Source organism: Mizuhopecten yessoensis, unplaced genomic scaffold (genome assembly GCF_002113885.1).
Source record: "Mizuhopecten yessoensis strain PY_sf001 unplaced genomic scaffold, ASM211388v2 scaffold9895, whole genome shotgun sequence".
In the NCBI taxonomy this organism is placed as follows: Eukaryota; Metazoa; Mollusca; class Bivalvia; order Pectinida; family Pectinidae; genus Mizuhopecten; species Mizuhopecten yessoensis.
Genome location: NW_018408276.1, coordinates 80173 through 96592, shown reverse-complemented (window position 1 = coordinate 96592; position 16420 = coordinate 80173). Strand labels below are relative to the sequence as shown.

Genomic DNA, 16420 nt, shown 5'->3' with positions numbered 1-16420 from the left:
ACATCTATAGTCTGTACTGTAGTAGCTAATCATGTACTAAATCCATGACATCTATAGTCTGTACTGAAGTAGCTAATTATGTACTAAATCCATTACATCTATAGTCTGTACTGAATTAGCAAATCATGTACTAAATCCATGACATCGATAGTCTGTACTGAAATAGCTAATCAAGTACTAAATCCATGACATCTATAGTCTGTACTGTAGTAGCTAATCACGTACTAAATCCATGACATCTATAGTCTGTACTGAAGTAGCTAATCATGTACTAGATCCATGACATCTATAGTCTGTACTGAAATAGCAAATCATGTTCTAAATCCATTACATCTATAGTCTGTACTGAAGTAGCAAATCATATACTAAATCCATGACATCTATAGTCTGTACTGACGTAGCTAATCATGTACTAAATCCATTACATCTATAGTATGTACCGAAGTAGCTAATCATGTACTAAATCCATTACATCCATAGTATGTACTGAAGTAGCTAATCATGTACTAGATCCATGACATCTATAGTCTGTACTGAAATAGCAAATCATGTACTAAATCCATTACATCTATAGTCTGTACTGACGTAGCTAATCATGTACTAAATCCATTACATCTATAGTATGTACTGAAGTAGCTAATTATGTACTAAATCCATTACATCTATAGTCTGTACTGTAGTATCTAATCATGTACTAAATCCATGACATCTATAGTCTGTACTGAAGTAGCTAATTATGTACTAAATCCATTACATCTATAGTCTGTACTGAAGTAGCCAATCATTTACTAGATCCATTTCATCTATAGTCTGTACTGAAGTAGCTAATCATGTACTAGATCCATGACATCTATAGTCTGTACTGAAATAGCAAATCATGTTCTAAATCCATTACATCTATAGTCTGTACTGAAGTAGCTAATCAAGTACTAAATCCATTACATCTATAGTATGTACTGAAGTAGCTAATTATGTACTAAATCCATTACATCTATAGTCTGTACTGAATTAGCAAATCATGTACTAAATCCATGACATCGATAGTATGTACTGAAATAGCTAATCAAGTACTAAATCCATGACATCTATAGTCTGTACTGACGTAGCTAATCATGTACTAAATCCATGACATCTATAGACTGTACTGAAGTAGCTAATTATGTACTAAATCCATTACATCTATAGTCTGTACTGACGTAGCTAATCATGTACTAAATCCATTACATCTATAGTATGTACCGAAGTAGCTAATCATGTACTAAATCCATTACATCCATAGTATGTACTGAAGTAGCTAATCATGTACTAGATCCATGACATCTATAGTCTGTACTGAAATAGCAAATCATGTTCTAAATCCATTACATCTATAGTCTGTACTGAAGTAGCAAATCATATACTAAATCCATGACATCTATAGTCTGTACTGAAGTAGCTAATCATGTACTAGATCCATGACATCTATAGTCTGTACTGAAATAGCAAATCATGTACTAAATCCATTACATCTATAGTCTGTACTGAAGTAGCTAATCATGTACTAAATCCATTACATCTATAGTATGTACTGAAGTAGCAAATCATGAATACATTTTAGAATACATTTATGAGTTATTACAGAGGTAAAATCGTTTTCAAATTGATATTTTATTTTCATATCAAATCTTTCTGTCCACATCAGTTCGTTCATATTGCCATTCGGAAATGTTTTGAAATTTGCTCGCAGCAATAAAACTGCTAAATTTCGTTGAATAATCTGATTGCATTGCCAATTTAACAATTACGTTTAAGTCATATAATACTATAGAATTTGATAAATAAACTCAAGTAAAGTAGGCTCATCTTTTCAGGACATTACGTTGTGAATTGATCAATACCACGTATTGGGGAAACATAACGAAGAATTGCATCGCATTTATCACTCTGTGGGTAAAATGTCGTTCTTGGGTAAAATCATGCTGAACTCTTCAATCTTGACCGTAGGAATGTGTCAAAACGACATGGGTAAAGTGGCGAAGTTAGCAAGTTTGTGTACCGCAAAGAGTCAAGGTAGCGTGATACTATTAACCAGCAGGAATTTACAAGTGACTGTCCATGATAATTGAACTGATAATGATAAAAGTTTGAGTTTGAAATTTAAATATCAACAGGTTCAAAACAGACAAATACATTCCGATCTTTTCTTTTCGAAGGAAAATTGCTGAAATCACAAATGTTTGGTGTTCTTCATTCATGTCTCGCGAATTCGGCTGTTTGCGGTCCTCGTCAGAGTGACTGGCTTTAAGCGAACACATTCTGCCGATATCGACGACCGATTCAGTCGGATTTGCAGAAGAATCGATCAGAAAACTACTTGGAAAAGTGTATTTCATAACAAAAAATAGTAGAAGATTTATCCGTATGTAAGATTGAATCTTTTCTGAAACTTATTGTTGTGACAACAACAACGTTATTTTCCAATTATTCGTGTATGCCAGGTGACCGTGTCAGCGTGCAGATCTACCGTATTCGAGGTGTCGGTCAACGATAACGTTATATATTTGCGACATGCTTTCTTATTAATTCCATGTGTTGGCATGGCTACCTGAACAGCATGTATGTATTTACACCTGGTAATTGTCTACCATTTTGATTGACAGGTGGAAATATATCCATTGTAGCTTGGTCAATGATCCTACAGAACGATGGGGTGACTTTCATGTCATTCTGACATATTTCTAGTTGTATGATTAAGACAATGGTTTTGTGTTAATTCAGCCTTGTATACTCAAATTTCTTCGGCTATCGGACTATATGGTATCATTTAATGGCACTAGCCAAACACCAGAGAGCCTGGTGGTCGTGCTATTAAATTTTTACACCTCTGAATGTTGGTATTGTGTCTTTAAGAGTACTGATTGACTTATCAAAATTATTTGAAGAGAGGTAATTCAATATGGCGAACCTGAAACTCCAGAACGATAACCCAAGAATGACTTGTTCCTGCCTAAAGTGCGCACCCCCTTTTTGTGTCGCCTGCGAAAAGCTGGTGACACATAGGTATTGCTATGTCGGCATCGTAGGCGGCGTCGTCCGCACAGAGGTTTTCGTGCCTATCAAACTCAAACTTCATGCAGTGCTTCCTTACCAAAAGTGCTTGCTTGGGATTGGTTTTCAGGTCTGAAGGTCAAAGGTCAAGGTCACTGTTACTATAAATAGAAAATCTGTTTTCGTACGTTAACTTGTGTTTCTTGGGGTTGCTTTTCAGGTCCGATGGTCAAAGGTCAAGGTCACTGTTACTATAAATATAAAATCTGTTTTCGTGCGATAACTCAAACTTCATGCAGTGCTTCCTTACCAAAAGTGCTTGCTAATCTTTGATTATTGCTTACTTTTAGCATTATTTCTTGAAATGAAAAGTGTATCTATTTCTTCGTAATCCCCCAGCTTCCTGCGCAGGCGACACATCCACTTCCGTGGAATTCTTGTTTACATGACAACTTTTACCTAAAAAAGTGTGCACGATACGCGGGGATTTAGGGTAGTTGAATAAAAATTAAAGTAAAATTAAAGTATTGCTTTTGTGGCTGTGTAACAGTTGCAATGCATGCAAAAATACAAACCCATTGCACAATTTGAAAAAAAAACCCAAAACAGGCTAGGCAGGATTTGAACCTGGGATGTTTTGGTAATAAGGCTTGCATATTACCACAAGGCTAGGTTCGTACTGGAGGTCATAATGGAACATTTTTTTATATATATTTTTGTTTTGTTTTGTGAATCTCGTTTTGAAATCTTATTCAAATAAATCAAGGATTTACTTACTGATGTACCAGTAACAACTGAGGGACGTTGTTTTGGCTTAAAAAACGTCTCTGTTTATCAAAAAGAAAGTTGCAATGGCGTGACTAATAAGCGCACAGATCTGGAATCAGAAATTTAAAACTAAACAATAATCACAAATATTAAAATAAATAAATAAAATAAATCCATCACCTTCAATTTAATAGTAAATAATCCCCATTTTTAGGTTACCTGACCATAGGTCATGGTAACCTATTGTGATAGCCTTTTGTCCGTCGTCGTGCGTCGTGCGTTAACTTTTCCTTGTGAACACGATAACTTTGTATGCAGCCATATATCAATAAGTTCTCAGACAATTTCGAAAATGGGAATTATTGGACAGAGTTATTGCCCTTTGTAATATTATTATTATTGGACCTTGTGAACACGATAACTTGAGTAAATGTTAACTAAGATTGATGAAACTTTTGAAAATCATTGATTTACGCTTTTACTTGTTTCTTTATCCAAGAACAGAAGACATACAGTTACCAAGTTTGTTCAAAACAGACCCCTTGGGTCAAAATTGGAGTCACACCCATTTATTTCAGTTATCGTGTTCACAGGGTCCAACAACAATAGAATTTCCAAGGGGAATAACTATGGGAAGTTATGGTCAAATTGGTCCAGTATTCAAACACATTCAAGATCTTATTGATACAAAGCTGTATACAAAGTTTCATTAAAATCGGTTCATATTTACTGAAGTTATTGTGTTCACAAGAAAAACTAATGGACGATGCAGCAAGGTCACTCGGACCGACAAAAAGTATGAATTGGCCCCTGGATGACGGTCCTAATTTGAATCAGATGTCAGGTGACCGTTAAGGCCCATGGGCCTTTTGTAATATTGTAGTTACTGAGGGGAAAAAAAGTTACAATATTTCATGAAAACTGAAATGGAAAGATTGTTGTGCGAGATAGTCTGCTTGGATAAATCTGTTTTCGGTCCTGTAAAAATAATTTCTTTACCTGTCCGAATGTCCTGTTATGATTTTAAAAGTTTGGCACATACTGCTTGATGGACCAGTAAGTTTCTACTTCGGCAGGTGCATTTGAAGATTTAAAAAATATTTTTCTTGCCCTGATTTAATAAGTGGTTTCCTAGGGAATGGTATGTGATAAGCATGTCTAAGTAAACAGAAAATTATCATATCTATCTAATCGGAAATTTCCTGATGTTTATTAGTCCCCCACCGGTTCCCAGGGGGACTAAAGGTTTGTACTCCATCTGTCCTTCCATCCGAGATGTTTGTCCGGGACATATCTTCTGTACTATTTCACCTGGAGTAACGTACCAGATTTGGTGTACAAGAATTTATTGGGATGACGGAGTGCAGCGTGCAAGAAAAAGGTACTATGACCTCACTGTGACCTATGCTTTGACCTTAACTTTAGAAAAGTTTGTCCAGGGCATTTTCACCTGGAGTAACCAGATTTGGTGTACTAGGGACATCTTGGTATGGCAAAGCTCAAGAATTAGGTCACTGTGACCTATGCTTTGACCTTTGACCTTATCTATTGAATAAGTTAGCAATCATTAGCGGTGGGGGACTATGGATTACCTTGTAATACTTTGCCTTGGGGTAGTTGGTTCCATATCTTTATGTCGCCTGCAGAACATGTGACATTGGAATTGCTCCATCAGCTTTGTAGAAGGAAGTGACCTCATTGTATACACAAATAGTTTTCTTATGATAACTCTAGGATAAAGGATTGATTTTCATGATACTAGCCATACATATCTATAATATCGCTGACCAACTTCAGTTTGATTTTGATTCAAATTTGGAGATCAACATGGTTGCCAGTTGGGCATGCGCAGGTTTAACTCTTTTTAAATTTAAGAACATATTGCATCAAAAGGTCAAAACGCAATCATTTATTGATTGGGATGTGTCATATTTCCCCAGTTATAGTTACTAATAGCTCAATTGAATGTGTCTAGTTGTGAAATGTGAGAATACATTTAAAAATTAGACATTGAGTGGTCCAAGTGTCTGTGGACAGTCTACACCATAGTCTACACATGACCTTCGCTGTTTTGAGAATGCAAAACCCCCCCAAAAAATAATCTCAAGTCGCTATGGTTCGGGTAATGTGACAAGGTTTGGCTCATGTGTGGAACTCCTGTGATAAGCTGTGTAATCCTGTGATAAGCTGTGTAATCCTGTGATAAGCTGTGAACTCCTGTGATCAGCTGTGAACTCATGTGATAAGCTGTGTAATCCTGTGATAAGCTGTGAACTCCTGTGATAAGCTGTGTAATCCTGTGATAAGCTGTGTAATCCTGTGATAAGCTGTGTAATCCTTCCTCTGTACCTAATGACAGGTCAGTATGGTGATGATGTCTCAGTGTAAACGATGGATTGGCGTCACATTTAAACATGGTGTAACTAACAGCTGATATTCACTCTACAAAGACTGCAACAATAGAAATGCTCTCTTTATGGATTGGCGTCACATTTAAACATGGTGTAACTAACAGCCGTATTCACTCTACAAAGACTGCAACAATAGAAATGCCCCTTTTATGGATAGGTGAAATATCCCAGAATCCAGGATGTAATAAGGTTTACAATTTCTTCACATAGATGTACTGGTAAACAATATACAAAAAGCTCATTCCCTCATAACTTTACAAACTTTTAATATATACATTTTTCGAAAATTTCAAAAACTGATGAATGTTTTTGAAAATGTTAATGATGTACTGTAAAGAAAGGGCCATACTGATGATAATAATAATAATAATAAGACTGATAATCAATTGTTCTTACATCCATTTCAGAGCCAGGGAAGAATTGACAAATGCTTCCAACCAGAAGCATTTTTAGAATCTAAAAAGACACAAAGTTCTTGTGTCAAAAAGGCTCTCTCAGAATTAACAACTGCTCCTACTTCTAAACTTTCCCAAACCGAAGCAAAGATGCTATGGATGAAAGACAGAAAAAGTTGAAAGGTAAAGCGATCAGTGAAAGGCAAAAGTCAAAGGGTAAAGGTAAAGTAAAGGGCAAAGGCAAGTTGAAAGATGATCCTAAGACGAGTGAAGGTAAGCCTTATAAGCTTATTAAGGAAGTTATTGAGCTGTCGGAGAGTAGCTCAAGTGATGAGGAAATGGGTAGTGCATGTAAACCCAAAGTTAGTAAGTCAGCGAATGTTGCTGCGTCTTTGGTGAGGAGAGATGAGATGAAATCCCTCTCCCATCTGGAACCAGGAGGATTTTGTCGGGACGACGATGAAGATACAAGCGAGACAGTGGGACAAAAACTTAAATCTCACTTTGATCGTCTCGAAAAATGATTTGATATACAGATGGAAGTGCAACAGAAACCTAGTGGTAGTCAGACGAGTAAAAGGAGGGGTAAACAATCCTCCAATACTGCTGATGAGGAAATGACAATGTCAAGTGTCTCACAGACATCGAAAACTAAGGCTCGCTCAAACTTGGCCAAGGTGAACATCTCTGACTGTTCATCCGATAGTGATTATTGATGTAAACGTTTAAGGTTGTTCGACCTGACCTATTTCTATGTAATAGTTACATTGTAGAGGGATTCTCTTTCTGTATAGGTACCATGTTCTTCTGAAGGGCAATACAAGTATTGTATCTGATTTGTGAAAATTTCAAAAACACATTCAATAACATCTATGTTAAAATTTGTTGTTAATTGAATGGAGCTAAATTCTGTTTCTTGTCTTGACAGTATATGCTTTGTGTATTGTCTGATACTGGATTCAAAAATCTTTTCACACTGTCTTGTGCGCCCATCCTTCCAGAAAGTTTACCCATGAATGTATATGAAAATTAATTTGTTGAAAAAAATATGTTCAGGAAGGACAATTTTAAATGTTTAGATATGATAGTATATTTTTGAAGTGTTTTAATTTTGTTCACAATATTTCACTTTCATAAAATTGTCTGAAAAAAATTTGCTGTTATGTATATATATTTAGAATTTAATAATTTGTAATAATATTGCTTCCAATTGAAGTTTACTTAATACCTTCGTTTTTACCTCCCAAAAATATGCTTGTTGTGAAAAGATGTGTGTTCAGAATTAAAACATATGCATGTTTGTTTTGTTTTTAAGTTAATGTTTATTGTTAAACATTTAATATATTTCATCAACAAGTAAATAGAATTGTTGGTGCAATATGCCTAAATTGAATTGATACTAACCCATCAACTGATTTGTGATATAAGTTATTGATTGAATTATTTGATGTATTTGTATAATGTTTTTTCCACAGGTAGAAAATGTTTAATTACAGATGTTATGTGGATTCACTATCAAATTGCTTTTAAGATTCAACAATGTGCAACTCGTTATATTTATGACACGACCTGCAAGAACCTTATTCCTCCCTATGAAGTAAATATCAACTGATTCTACAAGATTCTAGAATAACGTTATTTTTTCATAATACAACGACCCCAAACTTGTTAAATAAATGGCATGGGTATCATTTCCAAATAATTCGGAGTATATACCGCACTTATATGAAATGAGGATTCAAATTTAGTTTCATGAATGGTTGTCAACTGATTTTGAAAGATTCAAGAACACAACATAAAATTTCAACACAACTTCACCAGTATTGTATACGTATATCTACAACATCCAGATTTCATGTCCACTGTACACAACGTCACCAGTAGTGTAGCTGCAACATACAGATTTCATGTTCATTGTACACACCGTCATCAGTAGTGTAGCTACAACATCCAGATTTCATGTCCACTGTACACAACGTCACCAGTAGTGTAGCTGCAACATACAGATTTCATGTTCATTGTACACACCTTCATCAGTAGTGTAGCTACAACATCCAGATTTCATGTCCACGGTACACAACGTCACCAGTAGTGTAGCTACAACATACAGATTTCATGTCCATTGTACACACAGTCATCAGTAGTGTAGCTACAACATCCAGATTTCATGTCCACTGTACACACAGTCATCAGTAGCTACACTACTGATGACATTGTGTTCAGTGTACATGAAATCTGTATGTTGTAGCTACACTACAGGTGACGTTGTGTACAGTGTACAGGAAATCTGGATGTTGTAGCTAAACTACTGATGACTGTGTGTACAACATACAGATTTCATGTACACTGAACACAATGTCATCAGTAGTGTTGCTACAACATCCAGATTTCCTGTACACTGTACACAACGTCACCATTAGTGTAGCTACAACATCCAAATTTCATGTCCACTGTACACAATGTCATCAGTAGTGTAGCTACAATATACAGATTTCATGTCCACTGTACACAATGTCACCAGTAGTGTAGCTACAACATACAGATTTCATGTCCACTGTACACAACGTCACCAGTAGTGTAGCTACAACATCCAAATTTCATGTCCACTGTACACAACGTCACCAGTAGTGTAACTACAACATCCAGATTTCATGTCCACTGTACACAACGTCACCATTAGTGTAGCTACAACATACAGATTTCATGTCCACTGTACACAACGTCACCAGTAGTGTAGTTACAACATACAGATTTCATGTCCACTGTACACAATGTCATCAGTAGTGTAGCTACAATATCCAGATTTCATGTCCACTGTACACAATGTCATCAGTAGTGTAGCTACAATATACAGATTTCATGTCCACTGTACACAATGTCACCAGTAGTGTAGCTACAACAGCCAGATTTCATGTCCACTGTACACAACGTCACCAGTAGTGTAACTTAAACATACAATGTTCACATCCATGTGAGCCCAAGTTGAACTTTGACCCCTGGGTGTGACCCCATGCAATTCATTTGAACACATTCTAATATGCAACATATTAAAGCTCCAGCTCCCGACATTTGGTTTTAGCTAAGAATATTTTCAAAGATCAATATCCATGTTGGTGGCCCTGTCTATGACGCCAGGGACTTTATTTGAACAACCCTGAAGCTATACCAACAGGGCATCATGCAAAATAGTGTTCTGGCACTTATAGAATATTTAAACCTAAATATCCAAGGTTGGACTTTGACCCCTGGGTGGGGCCCCATGTATTTTATTTGAATCTGAAACTACACCATTAGGGCATCAGGTACACAAAATATTGAATCTCCGACACATGGATTTAGATTTTGAAATCTTAATATGCATTTCGGCCCATGTTGAAAATTGACCCTAGGTGTGGTCCCATCTATGACCCTGGGCACCACTAGGTGACCTCCATCTATGACCCTGGGCACCACTAGGTGACCCCCATCTATGACCCTGGGCACCACTAGGTGCCCTCCATCTATGACCCTGGGCACCACTAGGTGACCCTCATCTATGACCCTGGGCACCACTAGGTGACCCCCATCTATTACCCTGTGCACCACTAGGTGACCCCCATCTATGACCCTGGGAACCACTAGGTGACCTCCATCTATGACCCTGGGCTCCACTAGGTGACCCCCATCTATGACCCTGGGCACCAGTAGGTGACCCCCATCTATGACCCTGGGCACCACTCGGTGACCCCCATCTATGACCCTGGGCACCACTAGGGGACCTCCATCTATGACCCTGGGCACCACTAGGTGGCCCCCATCTATGACCCTGGGCACCACTAGGTGACCCCCATCTATGGCCTTTGTGGTTCGGTAGAATAAGATGTTTTAAGATTTACCTAATTTTACCCCTTTTGGGACCCCTAGCCCTCCATTTAAACAAACTGAATTGTTACCCCCAATGATATTTCCTACCTAATATGGTTGAAATCGACAGTGGTTCTTGAGAAGAAGCTCTTTAAAGAAAAGTATGTGACCACCACTGGCAACTTCTCAGGTTTTATTATCAGGACATTGACGAAAATGCAGCTTCCAATTGATGCGACAATTTCATTCATATTGAAAGGGGAGGTAAGCGATGACCATACTTTAATACAGGTCCTTTTTACCCATCAATCACCGACACCTGTGGGGATAAAAACAGCAAAAACGTGTGTATTAGGTGTTTAGGCACATGCTCCATCATATTCTCAAATAAAAGTGGATTTCCAAAAGCGTTGCATATGACCTTTAAAGAACACAATACAAAATGTGGCCGTGCCCAAAGCATCTGTATTGGATTTTGGATCTGCCCAAAAAGTAACAAAACTTTTACAGAAACACAGTACATTTGTACCAATTGTAAGTTGAATTCCTTCTCCTCATGAAATATAGATCAGTCCAAAAACTGAAACACTTTATTTGGGACCTGATCTATTTGAAAGGCACATACTAGTACAATTAAATTTGCAATTCATAGCAAGTGTAAAGTTCAATGCTAAATGCAAATCATGCCTTGCAGATACGTCTTTTTTAAAGATATTTGAAAATTTATTTGAAATTTGAAATTTATTTTAATTTAAATTGAAAATTTTAAAAACTTATATACTCATCCAAAAAATAAACGTCTCTTTATCATTGTATTTCAATGGTGCATAAATATTGAAATGCTGTATCTTCCACAATCCTTGTCAAACATTGACAACATTTTCATGGCAGGTTCAGCACATCAGTGGCAATTCAGATGTGCAAGAAAAAATGTGCGATTTGAAAATTTACCATTCCAAGTTCTCAAAAATCCCAAAATGAAAAATAACCTAATTTTTCAAATTGTGTTGTCATACCTACATTCTCATTGACATACAAACAATGTATCATTGCATAGAGATAGTGCACTATTGTAAAATTAACCCGAGATGGCATCAAAGCCACCAAACGCCTGCCTCTTTACACTTGCATCCCAAAAGATAACTATCAGCATCTTGCGCAAATATTGACTTCACTGCATCAATATTACCATGATTACACCCCAAAGGAACCTCCATGCCAAATATTAGAATCCTATAGTTCAAAAATTTAATAAATGGCAGGCCTCTAAAACATGTTGGAGACACCAGGCATATAGCAATAGCTCTGCTCTTTGAACATGTGTACATCTACATGTTCAAAGAGCAGAGCTATTGCTATATGCCTGGTGTCTCCATCACATGTCGGCTCTCACTCCAAATATCTCTCAATACCTATTTCATATTGTGTATGAAGTTTGCATGATTCTTAATGTCAATGCATTACGTCTTCTTTTCTGTTATTGTATAGCTGTTCGATGGAGGCACCCACACAAGGAAATCTATATCTGGGTTTGTTTGAACATCGTGTGGATTCAATGCTGTCATTCCACTGTCAATCTCCTCTGGACTTGAACACAAAACATCATGATCAGTGACCAGCTTTTTCTTTTTCATTGGTCTTTCAAGCTTGTTCCTTTTTGTTCCAATTGGGTTTAGCCCATTTACTTTCCACGTGAATTTTTCGTGAATTTTCAGATCGGCAAATGATGATGCCTTAGTGTTGCTTGAATCATACAGTTAATGTCTGAAATATCCGTGTCCAGATCTTTGGCCTTTGACAGCAAGCAGACCTCAGCAAATATTGAAGACACTGACATCACAACTCCAGTTCCCATAGGTATCTGGTGTTTTGTTTTTATGCAGACCTGTGACCCAGGTTCAATGTCACATGACTTAACCGATGGAGATTCATCACATTCAAATTCTGATGAGTTGGGTGCTGCTGGAGACATCCTTATATTTTTGAATTGAGGCCGCACAACCTTGGAATGCATTTGATCGTGATTTGCCACAGGTGATTTATGTCTTACAATAGGAGACTTCAAATTTCTAACTGGAGTTTTGACATTTTTAGATTGTTTTTGCACAACCACTGGCGATTTACGGTTTGCAGTAAGAGACTTCCTAACTGGAGTTCTGGCATTTTTAGGAGATTTTTTGTTTTTTGACAATCTTTTTCCTTGTTCTTTGTCCCGGAGGTATTTTCTACGGTTTTGCAGATGTTGTCCTAATCTCTGCCACAATTGTTGTACACCCTCAATTGTGGTGTATTTTCAAAAATTCTTTTTAAGAATGCATCTCTTTTACGTTCGGGTATATCTTCTAGTCTGGGTGCCTTTTTCCAGATGTGCGCAGCTACAGCACTGTCTTTCAACATAAGAAAAGTCTCTGTGCTTCTCCTCCTTTGTGTCTGACTTCTTTTTTAAATAGCAATTCTTCCCTACTGGAAATATGATTCGGGATTCCAGTGGAATCCCAATGGAATCCAAGCTGGAAATTCCACTTGATTCCAGTGGTTATCCACTGGGAAATTTTGTCGGGATTTTCAATGGAATCCCAGTGGGATTCCAGTGACAATGCAGCGGGATGAAACTGGGATTCCAATGGAATATCCAGTGGAATTAGCAGGAATTCCAATGGAATATACGGTGAGATTTCCTAATTCAATAATTGATCTTCCAGTGGAATTTTATTTCTTTTGTTGTTATACGTTGATATGCATGTTGCAACTTTAGTGAAATTTGGTGTATATGTGTTTTGTTTTGTTTTTAGACACCAGACGCTGTCATAAATTGCTGTTAGCTGCTTTAAAACTGTTCTATTAAACTTTTTTTTTTGAGTGTTGCATGCACATGCAGGCTGTTCTGCACTTTTTGACAAAAAATAAGGGCAAATTTTAGCGCTAAAATTAGAAATTTTATAACTAAATTAGGGCAGTTTTAGACATTTAAATGGACGTACCTTCGCAAATTTGACAATAAAGAAACTCACAAAACATACCTTAAGTACAGGAAGGGTGTCTTCCAGGGTTCCATTGTCTCAGCTATTATTGGCTATAATCTGAAATATACAGAATGATGTAATTATTTTCTTATTGAGAGAACTGGTACCACATTTTAAAAAGAAGATTGTCATAGAATTTAAGAAATTGGCAATCTAATTAAGAAGTACACAATCCTGTTATATATCAATGACACTCATTAAGTTGTTGCAAGGAAACATCACAAAGTGACATATGTGTAAATTATGTCAAAATTGAAATTGACCTCCATTTTGTTATAATTAATCAACATAATAAAGTTTTTGAAAAGATCCATCAACCATAGTTCATGTTATTGTACGGAAAGTGAAATGTAAATGGATGGAAGGACACCATTAATACTTTATGCTGCCACTATTTAAAATGAAATTCATAGGCTCCTTTTTGAACTGTTGATTTCCATAGAGGGTACAATTCTGCATCTCATGCTCTGACAGCAGAGGCTGAAGCAGGCCAAGAGCAAGGTTTTCAGCATTTTTTGAGGACTTCAAAATCCTCCCCAACACTTCCTTTTCTATTCTGATGCCATATTTGGCAGCTCCAACAAATTCCAATTCTGCAACAACAAAAAAGAGCTTTCAAAAGCCTAGCTATAATAAACAAGAGGCTATCAAGAGCCTGAATCGACCACCTGTAGTTTTTTGCATTAATCTTTCATCAATGATTGTTTTTGCTTTTCATTTCTGTCATATTTGCTTCAAAAGCAAAAAAAAAAATGTAAAAAAATCCATATTTTAAGGGCAATAACTCCTATATAATTATAGCTAGATATAGGTCCAGTTGATGGGGTTCAAATTTGTGACATGGAAATTTAAAGCTGCATCAGTTACAAAATTCAAACCTGGATATCCCAAAATTGAAAATGGTGGCCTTGGTCTTAACTTAAATAATACCTACCAACACTTGGACATTTAGCCACAGATTTCTCAGATACTTTCTTGGTAGCAGCTGTACCTGTTAAAGAATGTTATTAAATTCATAAATTTCCTGCTCAAAAATATACATATGTATAACAGCTCAGCAGACCAAATGATTAGAAAACTATATCATAATTTAAAGAGCATATATATTATCCAGTTTTTCATCTCACAATTGTAATTTGAAGGTGGTCTGTTATGACTTTGACCTTTTATTCAATAGGTTATCTTGACAGACTTGACAAATGATGTATAAACATAGAACTTGATGTAACCCAAAAGTATGAATATGAATTTTACTTCATCTAGACAGACTGAACGCAATTATTTAAGCCAACTAGCTGTCCTGGGGTGTGTTGACACATCGCTTCGCTTTGAATGCACAGTTGGTGCTCTCTATAGGTGTTTGTCAACCTGCTGTTTTAGGGGTTTTATTGCCTTCTCATGCATTAACTCGGATATTTTCTTCTCCAGTTTCCTTCTGCAACAAAATGAATTGAACTTTGACCTTTGATTGTGAATATTAAGCAATACAAAATTTGACCTGAACATGACCTTGGCATTTCACAACTTGAACTTAACCCTTAATTAGGCTGCTACGTGCCACAATAGTGGTTTCGAAAAGTTGGGCTGTCAGTGCTGCGCACGACAATAGTGGCGCTCGGTCTGTAGGTTTTTAATCAGTAAACAGGAAGTGTGAAAGCGGACTGTTGCTATACCAAACCCGAAAGCGTATAGTAGAAGGCTTCTGTGATGAAGGGCTACCAAGTTTGTTCAAATAAATGACTTGCACCTGTTTTCAAGGTCACAGGGGTCAAATATGTTAAAAATGTTCACTGGTTCTGAATAACCAAAATGCCCAGGGTGATGATATTTGCCCAGTAACATGCTGGGATGAAGGGCTACCAAGTTTGTTCAAATGAATGACCTTCATCCATTTTTAAGGTCACAGCCCAGTGGGCACATGACGTTGTAGCAACGTTGCCATAAGGTCGGTTTCTGACGTTGGGATTTGGTTGTGGTAAGGTTGTCAGTGAAAGTTTTCTAGACGTCTTTTCCAACGTTGTGAAGACGTTGTGATATGACGTATATATAACGTATATGCAACGTTTATGTAACGTTTATACAACGTTGTTGTAACGTAATGTTATCCTAAATCAAAATTTCCTGTTGCATAAATTTACGTAATAAAGATGATTAAATCAAGCAATAAAGACAATTGATTTCAGTGTCATGACAATATTTTTATTATGACAGAAGCAGCTCCCCATCAGCCTTCTTCCTTCCACCCCCTCCTCTCCTGTCTGGGGCATACTTTAAGGCTACAGACATGGCTGTCTCTGCTGTTGTTTCTGTACATTGCATAGTACGGACTGCAGCATCTGCAATTAAATGAATTAAACCTTAATAAAATATGTTAAATTTTACGACATGAATAAATTGTTTTACAATTTTAAAACATATCAATACATTCCGAAACTTAAATGTACATTTTGCCAAAAGAGTCACATGGAGGAATATATCGGACACCAGACGCTGTCATAAATTGCTGTTAGCTGCTTTAAAACTGTTCTATTAAACTTTTTTTTTTGAGTGTTGCATGCACATGCAGGCTGTTCTGCACTTTTTGACAAAAAATAAGGGCAAATTTTAGCGCTAAAATTAGAAATTTTATAACTAAATTAGGGCAGTTTTAGACATTTAAATGGACGTACCTTCGCAAATTTGACAATAAAGAAACTCACAAAACATACCTTAAGTACAGGAAGGGTGTCTTCCAGGGTTCCATTGTCTCAGCTATTATTGGCTATAATCTGAAATATACAGAATGATGTAATTATTTTCTTATTGAGAGAACTGGTACCACATTTTAAAAAGAAGATTGTCATAGAATTTAAGAAATTGGCAATCTAATTAAGAAGTACACAATCCTGTTATATATCAATGACACTCATTAAGTTGTTGCAAGGAAACATCACAAAGTGACATATGTGTAAAT

General features: G+C 36.6%; 1 long non-coding RNA gene across 1 annotated transcript in view; it reads left to right on the top strand.

Annotated features, from left to right (window-relative positions):
* Positions 1-7734, top strand: part of LOC110458995 — a 25734-nt gene extending 18000 nt beyond the window's left edge. The window contains exon 7 of the long non-coding RNA XR_002463841.1: positions 6614-7734. This is a non-coding gene — a long non-coding RNA (uncharacterized LOC110458995). The remainder of the gene's footprint in view (positions 1-6613) is intronic.
* The last annotated feature ends 8686 nt before the right edge of the window (positions 7735-16420 follow it).